This window comes from Bombina bombina, chromosome 8 (genome assembly GCF_027579735.1).
Source record: "Bombina bombina isolate aBomBom1 chromosome 8, aBomBom1.pri, whole genome shotgun sequence".
Lineage (NCBI taxonomy): Eukaryota > Metazoa > Chordata > Amphibia > Anura > Bombinatoridae > Bombina > Bombina bombina.
This window is the reverse complement of record NC_069506.1, coordinates 149,554,291-149,568,904: the sequence shown is the minus strand read 5'-3', so window position 1 is coordinate 149,568,904 and position 14,614 is coordinate 149,554,291. Positions and strand designations below refer to the sequence as shown.

Below are 14,614 nucleotides of genomic sequence, written 5' to 3'. Positions count from 1 at the left end.
TATATATATATATATATATATACACACACACACATACACATATACACATACATACATACACACATAATTATGAATAAATACATGCATGCTAATAAAGATTTCTGAATAGTAAAAATACATTTAAAAATATTTGTGTGTGTTTATTTGCATGTGAGTTGAAAAAATAAGCACAGATAGATAAAGAGCTATATCTTTTTATTATGTATTATTACAAAGATTATCATAATTATTATGTCTGTTCTAAGGTAAAGAGCATTTTATACAAATTGCTCCTTTTGAAGCCAATATGATAGTGTTTTTAGATAACAGCAAAACTTTATAAAACCTATAAAAGAGACCATAATGCAGTGAGCATCCATTTAATGATACAATTAATAAGGAAATTAGAGCACGTTATTATTATAATAGAATGTTCTTTAACTAAAAGCAGTTTAAAGGGACAGTTAACACCAGAATTTTTGTTGTTTAAAAAGAGAGATAATCCCTTTATTACCCATTCCCCAGTTTTGCATAATCAACAGTTATATTAATACACTTTTTACCGCTGTGATTACCTTGTATCTAAGCCTCTGCAGACTGCCCCCTTATTTCAGTTATTTTGACATATTAGCCAATCAGTGCTTACTCCTAGGTAACTTCACATGCGTGAGCGCAATGTTATCTATATAACACACATGAACTAACGCCCTCTAGTGGTGAAAAACTGTCAAACTGCATTCTGATTAGAGGCAGCCTTCAAGTTCTAAGAAATTAGCACATAAGCCTACCTAGGTTTAGCTTTCAACTAAGAATACCAAGAGGACAAAGCAAACTTGGTGATAAAAGTAAATTGGAAAGTTGTTTAAAATGACATGCCCTATTTGAATCATGAAAGTTTATTTTGGACTTGACTGTCCCTTTAAATTTATATTGAAAATAAAAGGCTATGCCTGTTTGTATACAAGTAATCCCTATGAATTATTTGCTCACTATTAGATGAAAAGCATGGAAAAGTACAGCCATTTAAAGGGAGAAAAAAAACTACACATTTAAATACACTTTTTAGCTGCAACTCTAAAAATAGTTTAAGCCCTTTTGAATATGTTGACTGGAATAGTAAAAGTAAGTATCTTTTACAGATATTTTTTTTAAAATAAAATAACCACCACATTTTTCTTTGAATAGCATAAAAGGAAATTTATGCTTACCTGATAAATTTGTTTCTTTCTTGACACGGTGAGTACACAGATCATCATAATTACAATTAGTAATATCACTCCTGACCTGCAGGAGGAGGCAAAGAGCACCACAGCCAAAGCTGCTAAATACCACTCCCCTTACCCACAACCCCCAGTCATTCCACCAAAGGGAAAGGAGAAAGGAAGTAATATAAGGTTCAGAGGTGCCTGAGGTTTATGAAAAAATAAACTGTCTGAAAAATACAGGGCGGGGCCGTGGCCAGGAGTGATATTACTAATTGTAATTATGATGATCTGTGTACTCACCGTGTCAAGAACGAAACAAATTCATCAGGTAAGCATACATTTCCTTTTCTTTCTAATGACACAACGAGTCCACGGATTATCATAATTACTATTGGGAATCAATACCCAAGCTAGAGGACACGGATGATAAGGGAGGGACAAGACAGCCTAAACAGAAGGCACCACTGCTTGAAGAACCTTTCTCCCAAAAACAGCCTCAGCTGAAGCAAAAGTATCAAATTTGTAAAATTTAGAAAATGTATGTAAAGATGACCAAGTAGCAGCCTTGCAAATCTGATCCACAGAAGCACCATTTTTGAAAGCCCAAGTAGAAGAAACAGCCCTCGTGGAATAAGCCGTGACTTTCTCAGGAGGCTGCTGTCCAGCAGTCTCATATGCCAGCGAATAACACTCCTCAACTAACAAGAAAGAAGTAGCCGTAGCTTTCTGACGTTTACGTTTTCCAGAAAAAAACACAAATAAAGAAGAAGACTGGCGAAAATTCTTAGTCGCCTGCAAATAATATTTCAATGCACGAACTACATCCAAATTGTGCAACAAACGTTCCTTATGAGAAGAAGGATTAGGACACAAAGAAGGAACAACATTTTCTTGATTAATATTCTTATCAGAAATAACCTTGGGAAGAAAACCTAAAGCAGTACGAAGTACTACCTTATCAGAATGAAACATAAGGAAAGGAGACTCACATTGCAACACAGAGAGCTCCAAAACCCTTCAAGCCGAAGAGATAGCAACCAAAAACAAAACCTTCCAAGTTAACAACATAATATCCAAAGAATGCATAGGCTCAAACGGAGCCTGTTGAAGAACTCTGAGAACTAAATTAAGACTCCAAGGAGGAGTCGCAAACTTAAACATAGGCAGAATTCTAACCAAGGCCTGACAAAAAGACTGAACATCTGGCACATTCGCCAGTCGTTTATGTAACAAAATAGATAAAGCAGAAATTTGACCCTTCAGGGTACTAGCAGACAAACCTTTCTCCAGACCCTCCTGGAGAAAAGACAATATCGTAGGAATCCTAACTCTACTCCAAGAGTAGCCCTTAGATTCACAACAATACAGATATTTACACCATATCTTGAAATAAATCTTTTTAGTCACAGGCTTACGCGCCTGAATCAAACTCAATAACCGACTCTTAGAAAAACCACACTTAGATAGAATTAAGCGTTCAATCTCCAAGCAGTCAGCTTCAGAGAAATGAGATTTGGATGAAGGAAGGGCCCCTGAAGTAGAAGGTCCTTCCTTAACTGAAGACTCCACGGTGGAGACGATGACATCTCCACCAGATCTGCATACCAGATCCTGGGTGGCCAAGCCGGAGCAATGAGAATCACTGATGCCCTCTCTTGTCTGATCCAAGCAATTACCCGAGGAAGAAGAGCAAACGGAGGAAACACATATGCCAGACTGAACTTCCAAGGAACTGCAAAGGCATCTATTAGAACAGCCTGAGGATCCCTTGACCTCGATCCATACTTCGGAAGCTTGGCATTGTGAAGATATGCCATAAGATCCAATTCCGGTAGACCCCATTTGAGAATCAAACTGCTCCCACTCCCCCGGATGAAAAGACTGTCTGCTCAGAAAATCCACTTCCCAGTTGTCCACCCCTGGAATGTGGATCGCAGACAGACAGACAGACAACAATTGTGAGCCTCCACCCACTGAATAATCCTGGCTACTTCCTTCATAGCCAAGGACCTCCAAATTCCTGTCTGATGATTGATGTAAGCCTAGGCTAGAAGAGCATTGAAGATTGCCCTCAACTCTAGGATATTTATGGGAAGAGCCGATTCCTCCCAAGTCCACAGACCCTGAGACTTCAGAGAACCCCAGACAGCTCCCCAACCCAGCAGACTGGCATCCGTGGTCACAATCACCCAGGTAGACCTGCGAAAACAGGTTCCCTGGGAGAGATGCTCCTGAGACACCCACCACAGAAGAGAATCTCTTGCAGCCTGATCTAGAACAATCTTTAGAGACAGATCCGTATAATCCCCGTTCCACTGTCTCAGCGTGCATAACTGCAGAGGTCTGAGATGGAAACGAGCAAACGGAATGATGTCCATGACTGAAACCATCAGACCAATAACCTCCATACACTAGGCCACCGACGGCCGAGGAGAGGCCAGACATGAATTGAACATTTTTTACTTTCTTGCTTCTGTCAAAAAGATCTTCATTTCCAGAGAATCTATAATGGTTCCCAAAAATACCACTCTTGTAGCCGGAACCAAGGAACTTTTTCCTAAATTCACCTTCCAACCGTGGGAGCGCAGAAAAGACAACAACAACTCCGTGTGGGAGTTTGCTAGTTGAAAAGATGGCGCCTGAACTAGAATGTCGGCAACCCCCTGAAGTCTGAGAACTGCCAATAACGCACCCAGGACCTTTGAAAACACCCTGGGAGCTGTTGCAATACCAAAAGGAAGAGCCACAAACTGAAAATGCTTGTCTAGGAAGGCAAATCTCAGAAACTTATGATAATCCTTGTGGATGGGAATATGCAGATACGCATCCTTCAGATCTACTGTAGTCATGAACTGACCCTCTTGAACCAGAGGAAGAATAGACTGAATAGTTTCCATCTTGAAGGACGGAACTCTGAGAAACTTGTTTACACACTTGAGATCCAAGATGGGTCTGAAAGTTCCCTCCTTTTTGGGAACGATAAACAGATTGGAATAAAACCCTAGTCCCTGCTACTGAACTGGAACAGGAATGATCACTCCCATGTTGGAAAGATCCTGAACGCAACTTACCTGATTTACAGATAACCTTGACAGATGAAACCTGCCCCTGGGAGGAAAGGATTTGAACTCCAGCTTGTATCCCTGGGACACGATATCTACCACCCAGGAATCTGGAACATCCCTTACCCAGGCTTGAGCGAACAAAGATAGCCTGCCCCCACACAATCCACTCTCGGATCAGGGGCAGACCCTTCATGCTGACTGAGTCAGTAGCAGGCTTCTTAGATTGCTTCCCCTTGCTCCAGGACTGATTGGACTTCCAAGAGGACTTGGATTGATCCTGCTTGGAGGAGGAAGATTTACCAGAGAAGTTACGAAAGGAACGCAAATTACTCTGACGACCCTTCTGTTTATTTCTCCTATCCTGAGGAAGCGAATGCCCCTTCCCACCAGTCATATCAGAAATAATCTCAGCCAAACCAGGCCCAAACAAGGTCTTCCCCTTGTAGGGAATGGATAAAAGCTTAGATGTAGATGATACACCCGCAGACCAGGACTTTAATCATAAGGCCCTGCACGCCAAAACACCAAAACAGCAAGGCCTGAAATTTTTGCTCCCAACTTGATGACATGTAAAGAAGCGTCCGCAATAAAAGAATTAACCAATCTTAAAGTCTTAATTCTATCCTGAATTTCCTCCAGAGGAGATTCCTGTTGAATAGAATCAGACAATGCATCAAACCAATATGCAGCCGCACTGGTAAGTATAGCAATACACGCAGCAGGTTGCCACTGGAACCCCTAGTGAACATACACCCTTTTAAGCAAATCTTCTAATTTCTTATCCATGGGATCCTTAAAAGAACAACTATCCTCAATAGGAATAGTGGTCCTCTTAGCTAAAGTGGAAATAGCTCCCTCTACTTTAAGAACCATCTGCCAAGATTCCTTAATAGAGTCCGCAATAGGAAACATCTTCCTAAAAATTGGAGGGGGGAAAGGGAATACCAGGCTTCTCCCACAAAATAATTTCTGAAACACGATTTGGAACAGGAAAAACCTCCGCCAAAGAAGGAACTTCAAAAAACTTGTTAAGCTTACTAGCCTTCTTGGGAGTAACTATGACCGTAGAATCAGAGTCATCTAAAGTAGCTAAAACCTCCTTGAGTAACAAGCGGAGATGCTCCAGCTTAAATCTGAAATAAACCACCTCAGAATCAGCCAAAAGAGACACACTATCAGAATCTGAAATCTCACCTTCAGACGCTACTGAAATATCTTCTTCCTCAATCCTTTGAGAAGAAACATTAGACAGAGTTGCAACAGACTCAGAACTCCTTTTACACTTACCCTGCAACACAGGAAAAGCAAACAAAGCCTCAGTTACAGCAGAGGATATATGTTTAGCCATATCCTGCAAAGAAAAAACAACTTGAGACGAAAGGCAGGGCACTGCATGTGAAGAGGATTGAGATTGGGAAGATTGGGGAGAAAGCTGTGTTACAGCTTGAACAGGAGGCTCCTGAACAACAGTCTCCCTGGAAAATGAAGGCTCAGGATTAAAAAGCCTATCCCTATACTGAACAGTCCTCTCTATACATGAGGAAAGGGATAGGAGGCTCTACATTAGCATCTAAGCATAAATTACAGGTCACAGCTTGCCAGTCCTCTTGGTCCAAAAAAAACAAAAAAACTTTAGCGTCTCTTTAAGTAACGTTAGCAAATAACAGAAGAAATAAAAACGCTGTATCCCTTATCTAAAATACAGTCAATGAAACCAGGACCCCTGCAGCACATCTCTACACCTCAACAAACTTTTGCTGAGGTGCTTACCTTACCCCCTCCAACCAGAACAAGGGGCAAAATCCGGACTACAATCTGAAACCACCACAGCTCCGTAGCACTGAAGGGATAACGCGCGAAAACTTGCGCCAAAGAAAGCTCCGCCCATCGTGGACGTGCCATACCACCTCCCGGTCAGCATTACACTAAATCACAAACAACCGCCGGGAGGAACAGAGAGAGCGGGATATTCTCCCCAGAAACGAAAGCACTCCAAAAAATAAAAAAATGAATGCCTCACCTCATATGCAATACAAAACTATGCAATAAATAATGAGCCAAAACATAAGCCTAAATCGTAAACAATCATCATACAGTGCCCCACATAAATAAGTACTGCCAAAATAAAGAACCTGCACACAAGCAGTATTAACCCCATAAGTGCCAAATTCTTTCCTGTGCTAGCAGAAAAATAAAAATAGCACTTACCTCCAAACAGACTGCCCGGCAGCAAGGCAGCTCACTAAGCTTGAAAGGATTCCTTCCCAACAAGGACCTGTGGACAAAGAAAAAAGACTAAGTAAACCTATATAGTCTTTTACCAAAAAGGGCAGCATTCACATCCTGGGAGGCGCAGAGGGGATTATACCCCTCAAGTTCCCAACAGCTTAAAAGCCACCAGTGCTCTACTGAAGAGACTTTAGTGGACTACTGCTAAACCCCCAAAGAAAAAAACAATGCAAACTTGCTCTGCTTTAAAAAAATAAAAAACTCTTGATTGAAGAATCAGACACCTAACTTTACCACCTCCATGCAACTACAAGCAAAGAGAATGACTGGGAATTGTGGGTAAGTGGAGTGGTATTTAACAGCTTTGGCTGTGGTTCTCTTTGCCTCCTTCTGCAGGCCAGGAGTGATATTCCCAATAGTAATTATGATGATCCGTGGACTCACTGTCATTAGAACACCTGAAATATGTATTTCTTTCTATCTATTGCAACTGTTATTTTATATTGGGTTCAATAAAGTTTAGCATTACCAATGGAATAAAAAAAAAAACATTAATTTAATAGAATTTCCATACATAGATTATGGCCTGCTTTTTTCCACCACTTGTTAAAACAGTTTGTTCCAGCATATAAGCTTGATTTCTGTTATCTAGATCATTAAGGGTATTTTTATTACATAATAACATAGTAGATGAGGTTGAAAAAAAGACTGAAGTTCATCAAGTTCAACCTATACAAATCTAATGTACTTACAAAAAAGCTCCAGTTGAACTCTAATTAATCCCATTAAAAGGTGACCCATTTAACACAAACAATCATATCCCTGAATTCTGTTTCTAGCCAGAAATGTATCCTAACCATTTTTAAATGTATCTGTTTTTGGCATTCACTACCTCCTTTGGTAATGAGTTCCACAATTTTATTGCTCTTACAGTGAAAAAACATTTTCATTGCAGGAGATTAAATCTTCTTTCCTCCAGCCTTAAATTGTGACCTCTTGTCACAAACAATTTTCTTGGAGTAAACAGAGCTTCTGCCATCTCTGTATATGGGCCCTTGAATATATTTATATAAAGTAATCATGTCACCTCTCAAGCGCCTTTTTTATGTAAGGTTAATCTTCTCATGCTAATATTTATTTGCTGATTACCAACGAGTGATGAATTGTTATGCAAAGTGTTGCGGCACACTTTAGCAGCTAGTTGGTTAATATAGTATGGACTGTAAAGAAAGGAAATATTAAGGACAATGAAAGATAATGTACAATTTTGAGATGAGCAATGTCATTAATGAGTTAGTATAAAACAAAGTTTATGATTGTGCACAGTTTAAATAAAAACAAATACACACATTGGATTTTACGCCCTCCATTTCAAAATTGGTATCTAAAGGAGGATGTGGTAAAGGAAATGGATGAACAATCGTGAAGGGAAATGAAAGAGTTCTGAAAAAATGAGAGAAAAAATAAAGTTAATGATAAAAACTACTTTAGTTTTACTTTGTGATGTGTTTAAGTTAAATGGTTCTGAAAAGATAAAAAAAATTATATTTTACATTAAAAAATAAAATAATTTAAAGTGTTTAATACTTATTGACTATACGGCAGAAAGCACTGCTTTTCCACTTACAAAGATGAAATCCACTTCATAACTTTGTTTAAATCAATTTATAAAATATTTTATTATAATAACCATATTGTGAAATTGTTTTAAAATGGATGTGTCTGTGGGAACATGATTTCAACTAAAAGAGGACTTTTAGAAATGCATTACATTTTTTTTCCAAATGCATTTTCCTGTCCTGAATAAAACTTTCTATCACTAGAACTGCGGGGGTTGTCCTTAAAGGGACATTAAACTAATGTGCACAACTACAAAAAATATTAACTACTTACTATGTTATTAAAAGCTGCCAGATACTGAAGCTTTGCCTCCTCATACTGGGCGCCGCCATCTTGGAGCTCAGGTATTCTCACAGCCTGTGACAGAAGCAGTGCACACTCACAGATGAGTGATATTGCCCACTATTTTATAGTCGTATCATTTGCTTGGAGTTGCACTGCTTCTGTCACAGGCTGTGAGAATACCTGAGCACCAAGATGGCGGTGCCCAGCAAGAGGAGGCCGAGCTTTAGTATCTGGCAGCTTTAAGCTATTAAAACAGAAGAGCTGATTTGAAAAGAGCTGCAGGAACAGGGTGAAATGTAATAACATAGTAAGTAGTTACTAATCATTTGTAGTTGTACACAGCAGTTTAATGTCCCTTTAACAGCCAGTAAGCATTAGAAGAAGCTGCTAAACAATTGTTGCTGCAGAGTTCATTAAAAAAAAAATGTTTAAATGTTATATAGACTATTTATATCTATAGCAGTACACTCTTTCACTGGTACTATAATTAAGCATTGGACTTCACTGTAACAGTTGAAATCTGATACTTGAGTCTAGCAGCAGAGAGAGCATGCGCTGCAATAAATACATACAGGCCCATTTATCAAAGGGCTTGTGGACCTGATCCGACACTGCGGATCAGGTCCGCAAGACCTCGCTAAATGCGGAGAGCAATACGCTCTCCGCATTTAACATTGCACCAGCAGCTCACAAGAGCTGCTGGTGCAACGCCGCCCCCTGCAGACTTGCGGCCAATCGGCCGCCAGCAGGGGGGGTGTCAATCAACCCGATCGTATTCGATCGGGTTGATTTCCGGCGATTCCTGTCCGCCTGCTCAGAGCAGGCAGACAGGGTTATGGAGCAGCGGTCTTTGTGACCGCTGCTTCATAAGTTGTGTTTCTGGCGAGTCTGAAGACTCGCCAGCAACACGGCCCTTCAAGCTCTGTACGGAGCTTGATAAATGGGCCTCAATGTGTGGGTGGTGCAGCTCTGATTAGCCATACTGCCTGCTTGTCAAAATATGAAGAAGAAAAAAAACAAAACTTTTTTTTAAGAGGGAATGATTAAAAACTGGAAAGAGTAAGTTTTTTTAATATAAGGAATGCATTTTTATGCTTTTTAGGATATACATTTAAAATTTGATGCTTAAACAACCAGTAAATACAGTAGATTTGCATTATCAAGAAATGCATAGTAAAAAAAGAATGTAATAGCACTTAGTCTGAACTTCAAATGAATTTTTTTTTAACAAATTTCAAAGTTATGTCTATTTCCACTCCTCCTTTATCATGTGACAGCGATCAGCCAATCACAAATGCATATTCTGTGAATTCTTGCACATGCTCAGTAGGAGATGATGACTCAAAAAGTGTAAATATATAAAGACTATGCACATTTTGTTAATGGAAGTAAATTGTAAAGTTGTTTAAAACGGCTTGCTCTATCTGAATCATGAAAGTTTAATTTTAACTTGAGTGTCCCTTTAAGCTTTACAACTATGTAAAGCAGTATTAAAGAGTTTACAGTCACTTGAAGTGTCCCTGAACATTAGGTCTTTTCTTGCTATTTAAATGAAAGCAAACACACTCTGACTTTCTGAATTCCACTAAACAAAATCAAAATAAAGTCAGAGTTTTCTTTTAGACCTATACTCTTTTAGAAGATGCTTGTCCAACCAAGGCTATAGGGAAAAGTAAAAACACATCTGGGGGTCTATTTATTAAAGGGACACTGTACCCAAATTTTTTCTTTCGTGATTCAGATAGAGCATGCGATTTTAAGTAACTTTCTAATTTACTCCTACTATCAAATGTTCTTCATTCTCTTGGTATCTTTATTTGAAAAACAAGAATGTAAGTTTAGATGCCGGACCATTTTTGGTAAACAACCTGGATTGTTCTTGCTGATTGGTTGATTAATTTAACGGACCAAAAAACAAGTGCTGTCCAGGGTCTGAACCAAAAAATAGCTTAGGTGCCTTCTTTTTCAAATAAAGATAGCAAGAGAACGAAGAAAAATTGATAATAGGAGTAAATAAGAAAGTTGCTTAAAATTGCCTGCTCTATCTGAATCGCGAAAGAACAAAAATTTGGGTTCAGTGTCCCTTTAAGAGGTGAATAGTAGGTGAACTGAAACATTTTGATTACCACCATTATCTATGCATTATGAAGGGCCAAACCCAGTGGGTATCTCCTGCAAGAACAGCTGAGTTAGCCCTGCACATTGCATAGTTGACGCTGTGTACGGTTCACCTAAAATAGGAGAATTGCAGCTTAATTGTATGCAGCATTAACTATGCAGTGTGCAGGGCTAACTCAGTTCTTCTTGCAGGAGATACTCACTGAGTTCGGCCCTTAATAATACATAGTTAATTAAAGATTTCAAATCACCTACAATTCACCTGCAATTCATTTTTTTGTGAATAAAGCCAATGTTTTTTTGTTTGTTTGTTTTTTAAAGAATACAATTTTAACCTCTTAAGGACATATGACGGAATTTTTCTGTCATAAAACAATTGAGCAAACTGAAAGCTGTGTCCTTAAAGGGTTAAACAACTTTAGAATTTACTATAATCTATTTTGCTTCCTTCTCTTAGTATCTTTTGTTGAAGAAACAGCAATGCACATGGGCGAGCCAATAACATGAGGCACACATGTGCAGCACCAAATCAGCAGCTTCTGAGCCTATCTAGATATGTTTTTCAACAAAGGATACCAAGAGCACAAAACAAATCAGATAATAGAAAGTTATTGAAAAGTTGCTTAAAATTGTATTCTTTCTCTGAATCAACAAAGAAAAAATTGGTTTCATGTCCCTTTAAATCTGTTGTCCTGACTTTCATGTCCTCTAGAGATAATATAGCAGTTTATATAGGCTTGCATATAGAAACAGAGAAAAGTATGGTTAATTATAACATCCAAACTATACAGTGTGCAGGAGGACATATTAACTTTTACTAACATTAAAACTAAGCAATGAATATCATTACTGTACTGCACCAAATCTTTTAACCTCAGAGTTTGCTGATCAGACATTTTATATATTGGAAAAAAACTAAATGTATAAGTACAGATCTAACAAAAACATACATGCAAGTTCTGAGTTTTTAAAAAAAATCTGGTCAACTTCAAACCTGCTACACATAGTTCAATAAAGTTATGTGAAAGGTCACACCCTACAGGGCTTCTACATCATAGAAAAGTGGTAAGGTTTAGTCTCGAGTAGTGATTCTTAACCATAGTGTCACAGAGATGTCACAGAAACTTGGTATGGAAATTGATGTTAATTATTGTATATCATTATTCTATCAGTCTAACATTATAAATCTGTCTGTATTGTTGTGCATAAACTATTACCTTTTAATTATTCGTAGCACATACTAAGCGTTGTTGCCAAGTGAAACCATTAGTTAAACTTATTTTAATACATTTATCACATTGTATTATATCAAATCAATCTAGTTTTGCAGGTTTTTAAAATATACGTCTAGGCTGCAATATTAATTTTAAAAGACATTATCACAAATGTTCAATTGTCTAATTTTTAAGTCTAACACAAAAGTAGAAAAGGTACAAATTAATTCTAACTACAGTTTAACTGTATTTTGTATCTATTGGCAGAACATTGAGCGAACATACATACTCACGTCAAATTAAGCTCAAGGAAACGACCAGTGATTTCCTCTTAAGCTGGGAATGTCAGTTCAGTAGCTATAAGTCATCTTTTCAAAGATCCAGTCTACAAATCTCAAATCCAGGAGAGATATCTTCATTTAGTAAAGTGGAAAAAAAGTCCCATGGAATATTACATATATAGTCATTCTGCCAATTATTTGATTGTGTTAAAGTATAAAACAAAAACAAAATCTGTTGCAATCCTATTATAAACCACTAATGTTCAGCCATTTGGATCTGTCTATAGATTAAATTAAATAATAAAGTACTGATCGTCATAGTCTATTTTTTGCTGTAGTAGTATCTGAAGGTACAGTCACATCCTATGGAGTTTCTTCAAATATAAGTTTCCCTCCCCTTCTGCACTTCCAGCTCTGGAAATGATAGCTGTCTGAAATCCAGTTTCCTTTGTTTTAGCAAAATTCAAACCCTCCCCTCTCTTCCTGAATTCAGTTAGGATGAATATTCCTCATATATTTATCAGAACAAACTAACAAATCGAACAGCTGGGGAATAAGTCAAGAGCATTTCAGAAGAGTGGACAAAAAAGATCCAGCTATTATTATGAAGGAATAGATACAAACAAATATTTGTTATCTCTGCACAGGTCTATTTTTTAGTCTTGAGAAATAAAAAGTGATTTAACAAAAATCTAAATGTGCCATTTACAAAGTTAATTAAGTACATCTCATCATGACCTGTAATGTATAAGGGTTGATCTTAGATAAAATGCAGGTATTTGCATAGTAAGGAAGATTATTAGTGCTGGAACTATAATTTATTATTAGAGTCATTTATCCTAATGTTGACTGAACAGTTTCACCTTAGACAATGGGCTTCCTGTAAGTCAGCTGTTTTTCTATCTGTCCATCAGATTATATTGTTCTCGCCCCTGCCTGTGTCATTTGTGTTAAATGGTTTTACTTAAGAGTCTGAGTGGGATATGATTTTGACAAGGCCCTATGTAGAGAGCACCTAAAATAATTATTTTACCCAGGCCAGCCCCCATTAGTCGTAAACAAAGTTAGCTGTACAGCCAAAAAGACCAGTCTACTCTCTTTGTATTCACTGCGTAGTTGGCTATTGGAGTAAAAAAAAGTGTGTACACTTCTGGGAGACTAGGACCTGCACATATCTGTAAATACAGTATGTGTGTTAATTTATGTTCTGTTTCAGAATGACATTAATATAGCCTGTACCATTTTATAGAAAGGAGCTATGTTTTAATCAACTGGCTGATTTTTTACATCTATACTATTTATGTGAGTATTTTCCATTTTACACTATTGTAAATGTTGCCATAGTGTTGATGAAAAGCTGTGGCATTGCTTAGAGGAGTTTTTACTCACTAAGGATCCTCTTTATCAAACACAATTCCTAAGACGGTTCTGGGAGAGACTGGGACAGCAGCGGTCCATTTGAGATGGGAGTAATTTTCATACCATATTGTTTTTAAACTCTTATGTTTATAGAGGTTTTTTTATCATTTGTTGTATACTGCCTCAGGATATAGTCACTCATTAAATAAATTATAACATTATTAATAATAATAATTGCATCAATGAATGTGCAAATTGCCCAACACAGAAATTAAAGCAATAAAAAAGTATAACAGGGGGCGTGTCTCTGGGCAGCACCTTGAGTGGTCGCAAAATGGATTGCTCCGTGTGGACTGTGGATAACTTGCCGATTGTCTCCAGTATATGAGGCCTTCTATTCTATCTGCCAAGATATTTGAAATCTATAGATAATACTGAAAATCCAGATACCAGATGTGCCGAGTTCCACACTGAGTTATTGATACGGAGCGTTGAGGACTACGGCAATCCCAGTAAGGAGAGGCCTTCAACCCCCCCATAAATCTTGAAGGGGGAAAGAGCAGCTCATATGCTGTGCATTCACATTTATTGGTTACATAAGTGCATTGGTACCTGCATCAAGACCTGCCTTTACAGTCTATAAACTGACTAAGTCCTCCTTAACGTAGCAGGAAGCCATGCTGCGAAGTGAAGAGCCACGTGGAAACAGCACCGTACAGATCTGTGAACGTATTACTCTATGGGAGCAGAGGATGGAACGGATGATTGTAGCACATTTTGAAAGTCTTGAACAGCAACTGTGCCAAGCTTTCATAATTATACCCCCTGATAATGATAAGCCACATGATATTGAGTATTCTCCACCATTAGCGACCAACTATGCCACTAGCGCTTCTGAGAGTGCCCTGTGATCGTGAGACTTGTAAATTCCTTGATACATGGGAGGCAGCTGAAGACAGCAGAGTCGCGAGAGCCGCTACTCAATCAGCAGGAGAGGAGACCGGTAAACAGGGCACACACAGCTCAGGCGAAATCCCGCATAGACTAAAGACTTACCCCGGGATAGGTGTCCCACGATCTACTTATCTTCAGCCTTGTGGGAATCGACAGCGCTTGATGACCATGCAGGGGGAGTTGCTGGTCTGTGCCGCCTGCTCAGATGAGAGAGCGGAGAGTACCTGTCCCGCAGGACTGATAGCCTCATGGTTAACAAAACATCTCCTAACAGCACAAAGGATCAAATCCAGAGTAGGCTAAAT

General features: G+C 38.4%; 1 protein-coding gene across 2 annotated transcripts in view; it reads right to left on the bottom strand.

Annotated features, from left to right (window-relative positions):
• Positions 1-12,398, bottom strand: part of RASIP1 (Ras interacting protein 1) — a 189,639-nt gene extending 177,241 nt beyond the window's left edge. For both annotated transcript variants that reach the window (XM_053690637.1, XM_053690638.1), the window contains exon 1: positions 12,009-12,398. The gene's annotated coding sequence lies outside the window, so the exon portion shown is untranslated. The remainder of the gene's footprint in view (positions 1-12,008) is intronic.
• Positions 12,399-14,614: the final 2,216 nt, after the last annotated feature.